Source organism: Micropterus salmoides, unplaced genomic scaffold (genome assembly GCF_014851395.1).
Source record: "Micropterus salmoides isolate LMB-PRFRI ecotype aquatic unplaced genomic scaffold, ASM1485139v1 Ms_hic_scaffold_8, whole genome shotgun sequence".
Lineage (NCBI taxonomy): Eukaryota > Metazoa > Chordata > Actinopteri > Centrarchiformes > Centrarchidae > Micropterus > Micropterus salmoides.
In genome coordinates, this window is record NW_024044570.1 from 35,654,185 (window position 1) to 35,660,199 (window position 6,015).

Sequence of the window (6,015 nt, forward strand, 5' to 3'; positions counted from 1 at the left end):
TTCAAATCGCCAGGTGGCCGAGATAGACTTGCTGACTGAGGGTGCTCAGATTATAGTAGTTCTCTATCTTATTTGGATCCCGAGACACTTTAGTCTTATTTTTCTCTGCTTAAAAGTGTGCAGCTTAAACTTTAAATCTTGGAAGCACAAAATGTCGCAGGTGGGTTGAACGTGTCACCCAGTAGTCAGGCACATATAATGACATTTTAAGTTTGTGTTTCCGCAATTATATCAAAGTCCAAATTCTTTCATCACTTTAATCTCTTAAGTCATCTGCATCTGTTCTTCTACTCTGAAAATGTCAAATGTTGCGTTTTTCGCGACTTGCTTGGATCCCAATCATTGCCATTCGCAGATATATTTAAAATTATTAGGCTGTCGTTTCTCTTGATAAAGATGAGTGAAAAGGCTGTATAATAGTTCACATCTGTAGCTCTACTGTGCAAAATGTATGTCTGCTTATTTATTAGCCTAGTACAGGTTGAAACAATTGTTTTAATTTTCAACAACAGACAACAACATTGTTCTGTTTATTTTCAGGTACGAGGTAACTGTGATGTCCATTGCATGGATTACTGTTATTACTGTCTGTGGGTAGGCCTACATGTAGCCTACTCCAGACCTTTCTCAGTCTACAGTATGTTCACACTGTGTGTTTTTTTACTGTCCATTACACATGCAGGTTCAGGTGTTATGTGCACATGTAGAGAGTTCAACTGTGGTTCAAACTCCCCAACAAAAACACACATCCTTGATTTAAAAACGGGGATCTATTATTCATCAAAGCAATAGTCATCATTAATAATTGGAAGCTTGAACCTGTATGAACTGAAGTTACTTAGTATCCAATTATATAAGATGGAACAGCTCCATGCAATAACTGAATAAACAAATATTTTGTCAATACCAGTATGAAATCTATCACTTATGAAAAAGTGTGGAATTTGCGACAGAGCATAATTTTAAACAATGGACATTTTTCTGTCGTCAAACCAGCGGCGTTTCCAGGCTCCTGAAACATTGGGGGCTTAGGCCAGCCCAGAAATATTGTTTTTACCTCAACATTTCAACGCTGCTGAGTCAACACTGAAGTAAAGTCTTTAAATATGATTGTGTCCCTTTTTCACCTCAATGATTAATAAATTAATTTTAATTCAGTTAGAAACCATTGCACTTTAATAGCTCCTGTGTTTCAGCAGGTTTTCTGCTCATGTTCAAAACGTTCTGCACATTCCGAATCTCTTCCACATTTGTGTAAAATCCCCTTTAGACCATTTAAATGTTTTGATCAAAAGTATTGCTAGGGACAATTCATTAGTCACTGACAAGCCCTGAAGCTGTGAGTCTCTCTCTCTCTCTCTCTCTCAATTCAATTTAGCTTTATTGGCATGAATTTAAAATAACAATATTGCCAAAGCTACAAAAAAATTACAAAAGAATAATTCATTTTATACAGTTCATTAATCACTATAAAAATAATAATAATAATAAAATACATATACTACATACAATACTATATAAAATAAAGTAAATAAAACAGTAAAAGTGTGTGTTAAATAAAATAAAAATAAAGTATAAATATTAATAATTAAATTAAAATAAATCAATAAAACACTAAATGTGTGTGTGAGTGAGTGAATAAAAGACAATGAAAACAATAATTTGAAAACTTTTCAGAATTATTATTATATTTATGAGTCTATTCTGAGTTCCCACTGGTTGTCCTCAGTTCGTGGCCTGATTAGACATATTTTGCAGCAATTATTTCACATTTGGGCATTTCTCCCAGTAAATAGGGGAGTTTCAAAGTGTTTTTCTCTTAATGTTTTACATTTAGGGCATGAGGTTAGAAAGCGCAGCTCTGTCTCTACCTGTCTCCTGTCACACTGGGAGCAGAGTCTCTCCTCTTGTGGTAGCCAGCTCTGTCTGTGGCGACCCTTTTCTATGGCCAGGCTGTGTTCACTCAGTCTGTGTGTTGTCAACATTTCTCTCTCTCTCTCTCCTCTCGGGCTCACGTTAAATGCTTGCTGAGTAATGGTGGGGGGGTCACATTACGTGAACTTTGAACAAAATGTAGCAATATTATTGCGAGTGGTCTCCTGCAAGACATGCTGTGCATGAAGATTCTTGCATATTCGTACATAAAATATTTTTGTTGTTGTTGAGCTACATTCGAGGCTACTGTCAAAACATTTGGGCTGGAGCCCCAGAAAAATTACCTGGCGACACCGATACATCAAACTAAATATGTCATCATCATGTCAGCGCCCATTTTTTTGTCCCAGTTCAACCCTGCCTCCAGTCTCAGAGGCTGAGTTTGAGAGCTTCTAGTCCACACAGACTGAATTTTGGGGGCGTAACACACATTCGTGCTGCTGGCTATGGTAAATGAAAAGTTGCTCTCTCTCTGCACACACCCTGTACAATTTTAGCCCAATGTGGACCTGATTTTTGAGTGTCACAACTTATTTTAGATTCAGACCTAATTTCAGCTTTGTTGGGCGTCATTTACCGTGCAGAGACCAGGGGGCAGCGAGGACCAATCGACTGTTTCCGAACAACTGTCGGATGAATTTCTAAGCAGAATGTGCAAGTCTGTCCACGTCTTCCTACTCCATATACCTCAGCTCCTCTTTTCTTTTTTTTTAACAAAGCTTTAGGTGACAAAAAAAACTTACTCAATGGTCAACTGCCCTCTATGCCCTGCTGGTCTTGGTTGTCTTTTCCATTTTATCTTCCGAATCCTTAAGAAGGTCTCCAGCACGCTTGTCCAAGTAAGGAGCAAAACTTTCATGCATAGTATCGCACAATCAGGCAATCTCAGAGTTGGCGTCTGCGACACCATCCAACAAAAGCTGACCAAGCTGAAATTCATTGTGGCAAAATTATTCAGTTTCTGTTGGCATTGGAGGGCAACTTGAGCAAAGGCACTACAATGTTTGCTTTCTGCGGCTCAGGTTGTGGATGGTCCCCGCCGGGGCCATATCCTCTTCCATGTCTGCGACTGCAGCGGCAGTCTCACTTTGTCTGCTGAATTTCTTCTCTGGCTCAAATAAATACATCTGAATTGCAGAGTGAGCAAAAATACTTTAAAATGTATCCTTGTCCAGAATATTTTCTGCAGTCATGGGTTTTGCTGTTGGAAATGTAGCTAGTTTGCATTACAAGCAAAGAGAGCAGCATCTAGAGCACTCCCCCTGGCTACCCAGTGTCACGAGGTCTCAACTATGACTATGCTGGGAGGGTCTGTGTGGTTGTCTGTGTTTTGTTACTTTCTGTTTCTGAGTGAGTGAGGCTGGCTGGTGTGTTTTGGTTTTTCTGTCGCTCGGCCTCTCTCTCTTCCTTGTGGCTACCTGGTCTCTACCTTTGCAGTTTGACAGGAGGCGTGACTGGTGGGGAAGCATGGGGCTGGCTCACTCACCTGTCTGGCAGACTGATTAGCACACCTGATCCATATCATGTCGTTCTGTGCTGCTTCATAAGCCCTGCAGTTCTCCTCAGCCTTTGCTGGATTGTTATGTTGTATAGAGTAGGTCTTTTGCTGGCACCCAGCCTTGTTGCGGCCATTGTTCTCTGTTATGCCTTGTGATTAACTTTGTCTTTGGTTTTCTTAGTCTGGAGAGGACGCCTTCCCTTATGCCCATACCTGCCTGTTTTTTCTGGAGGAGCACACACTGCCTGCCGTCCCTGCCTATCGTCGAGCCTGCCACCAAGCTCAGTCACTCGCTCCCACCTTGTCTTGCCTGCCTCTCAATAAAGTCAGTGAAAAGGCCTCCCGTCTCTATCTGCTTCTGGGTTCTGGTTAAACCATATCTGACACCCAGAGGCAAAAACTAGAAATCGAAGCTGAACTAGTTTGTAGTTGATTGTCACACTGTCATGTCAAGTGATGGTGCTGAATGCAGGAAGAACTACTTGGCAAACTCCATTTTCTAACCCTAACCTGTTCACCCTGAGCCTGTTATTCCAGCCTCCATTGCAAGTCAGCCCGAGGTTTCCAGTTTTCAGCAAGCTTCCCGCCAGACTAATTTTCGGCCTCCTAGCCACCAAGCTTCATCCTGGCCTGCTAGCTGTCTGGCTGTTATGAAGCTAGCTAGCTTCTAGATGGATTTCAAGTCAACTAGCCACCAGCTTGCTCACCCACAGCATGCTAACCACCAGGCTATATCACAGCCTGCTAGCAACCAGATATCCTCCCTGCCTGCTAACTTTCAGTCTGTCTACAGCTTTCTAGCGTACTACGGTACCGTCACGGTTCTGGGGTGGTTGGTTTGTTTCATATTTCCTGTTTTATTTAGAAGTTTGTCTGCCCTTGATGTCATGTTTTGCTTCCCATCTGTTCTCCCCGATTGCCTAATGTGTTTCACCCTGTGCCTTGTTGTCTTCACCCCTGCTATCAGTTGTCGTCTTCCTGTTGTTAGTAGCCAGTTTATTGTTCACTACTGTTTCACCATTGTTCACCTGTGTTTCTTTGGATGTCTCGTTACCAGCATTGCCCTTCGTGTTTCCCAGTGTTTTGTGGATTTATACTCAGTTGCATGGATTATCACCTGTCTGTCTCTGGATTCACCTTGCTTTGTTTATTAGTTTTCTACTTCACCTCGACTCTTTAAGTTTTCACAGTTTTGTTCTAATAAATACCACTAAGTACACCTCCTCTGTGTACGTGTCAGCACGATGGCTGAACAAAACACTTGTATGTGCACAACTTTCCTAACACAGGCAAACATCAAGCAAGTGCAACAACACAAGACATAGCAATATTATTCACTAGCCTAGTTCTGTGTGTCCACAGAAAGAATGGCTGCTCAGCATCTGTCTTGCAGCCTTTTATTTACCAAAGCTTTTGCCAATGTCCGGGAGCCTCTTGCTTGGTCACTCTGTGAATCCTTTTGGGTCTCCTCGCCTCTGCCATTAGCTGACGTTATGTCCCCAAGCAGCCTAGCTAACATTGCTGCTGCCACTGAAACTTGGGTGGCAAGATAGCCAACAACGTTAGACAGCAAAGACACAACATTATGTAACTTTTCTACCATAAAATAACAGCTGGTGGTGAGCGGCTGCGACAGGCTTTGTGAAAGTGACTTTGGAGCAAATAAATGTAAAAACATTTCAAAACAGTAAGTAGGTTTACGGTCAGGTCTGAAAAGTACAAGGTTTTAGTGCTTCAATCGGTCTCTTTTGTAGGATGATAACTACACAGAAGCATCACCAAAAGCAAGTGTCATCCTCTCTGCATGTTAGCTTCACAGCAGCAGTAGTGACAGTACGCTAACCCACAACTAAGCTAATGTTTGTTACAGTACTTGCTGTGTTGTTTTTTGCTCTGTATCTTGGTATTTGTCATGGAATTGGATTTCTCCAGAATCACATACCTCACCCTCACATTTAAATTGAACATACCCCTGTGTGTACTTGAGTGACCTACATTTTATCTGCACTGTAAGTGCGGCTGAAGAGTTAAAAAACTAAAGTGCTGATCTTGACAAGTGGGATTATTAAGTCAGCATATGATGCAGTTTGTTTTTTAGTTGTTTCTATAGTTTGGGCAGCTCATTCACAGATTTAGAAAGCTTAGCACAAGATGAGATTTTTTTCAGTGAACGAAAAATGTAGTATTGACCTGCAAAAGCAAAACGCAGCCATCACTGTCTCTACTTTAGGAAATAGACCTAGCCAAGTGACTTTCAGTAGTGCAATTATATAACTTTCTAAACAGCAAGTATTTTGCTCATGGTTGTGCAAGAATTGAGCAATATAAAATGTTCCATCACCCAGAAGCTCTAAAACCAGCTAGCTCATCCGAGTGTACAATTTGCAGGCTGCTTTGTAAATATGTACCGTGTGAAAACTGCGAGCACATTCTAGCTACAGTCTTATATCAGATGGAGCCTGACAGTGCTCCATCTGAAACGTGACACAGCTTCTCGCCGCTGCTCGCTGCCATAGCCAATCAAAGCTCTTCAGCTATGTCATTCATGTAGACGTTTTACCATCTGGCCAATCAGCGGACAG